This window comes from Colobus angolensis, unplaced genomic scaffold (assembly GCF_000951035.1).
Source record: "Colobus angolensis palliatus isolate OR3802 unplaced genomic scaffold, Cang.pa_1.0 Scaffold8, whole genome shotgun sequence".
NCBI classification, from domain to species: domain Eukaryota; kingdom Metazoa; phylum Chordata; class Mammalia; order Primates; family Cercopithecidae; genus Colobus; species Colobus angolensis.
In genome coordinates, this window is record NW_012121820.1 from 17,334,939 (window position 1) to 17,335,721 (window position 783).

At 71.3% G+C, this 783-nt stretch overlaps 1 protein-coding gene across 2 annotated transcripts in view; it reads right to left on the reverse strand.

The window, feature by feature from the left end:
* TGIF2 (TGFB-induced factor homeobox 2) overlaps positions 1-777 on the reverse strand; it is a 30,801-nt gene extending 30,024 nt beyond the window's left edge. The window contains exon 1 of one of the 2 annotated variants that reach the window (XM_011929106.1): positions 718-777. The gene's annotated coding sequence lies outside the window, so the exon portion shown is untranslated. Of the gene's footprint in view, positions 1-405; positions 576-717 lie in introns of those variants that run through there. The other variant, XM_011929108.1, reaches the window with a different exon arrangement.
* Positions 778-783: the final 6 nt, after the last annotated feature.

Sequence of the window (783 nt, forward strand, 5' to 3'; positions counted from 1 at the left end):
CCTCCGCGCCGCCCCCCCACAGCCCTGCGCCCAGACTCCATGTTGGCCGCCCCCTGCCCCGCAGGCTGCGCGCTTCTCCTTCGGGAGGCTCGGCTCACCCTCGGCCTGCCCGAGGGTCCCGGCGCCAACAAACTTTCTCCGGGGCGCCGGCCTCACGCGCCCCGCTTCCTCGGCCCGCCTGGGAGTGACAGATGCCTCAGAGACAGACTTTCCTTTGTTCCAAAGGAAAGGGGAACTCGCGCGGGCTCCCCAGGGCCCCCCCGCTCCGGGCCCTTCCCGCGGCCCCCACTCCCAGCTGTCACTCTCGGCCGCCCCCTGCCCGGCTCGGCGGCGGGGGGGGTTCCTGCCGGCGGTTAGCAACGTGCACTTTTGAAACCAAACAAATCTGCCCCCCCGCGCGCTCACTCAGGTCCGGCGCAGGATCGGCCCTCTCCTGGGGTGGGATCCTATGAAGCGGGGCCCCCCACCAGAGCCCCGAGCAGGCTTCCTCCGGAGGGCTGGAACAGCCCCCCACCGGCCCCCGGAGCGCAGCGCCTTCGGGACTCACAAACAGTCCCTGGGGGCCGTCGGGACTCACAAACACCCCCGAGCTCACACACCCCCAACCGCACGCGCCAGGACGACGCCCCCTCCCCCGTCCGACTGAGAAAAAGAAACTTTCCAAGTTGTCCGCGCGCCCCCACCCCCATCTGGCCCTCTCCTGCTCCCTGCACTAACTTTTCCGAGAGGCTTTCGGGTCCACGCGGCCTCGGGCTCGGCGCGGGGAGTCCCGGCGGGGGGCGG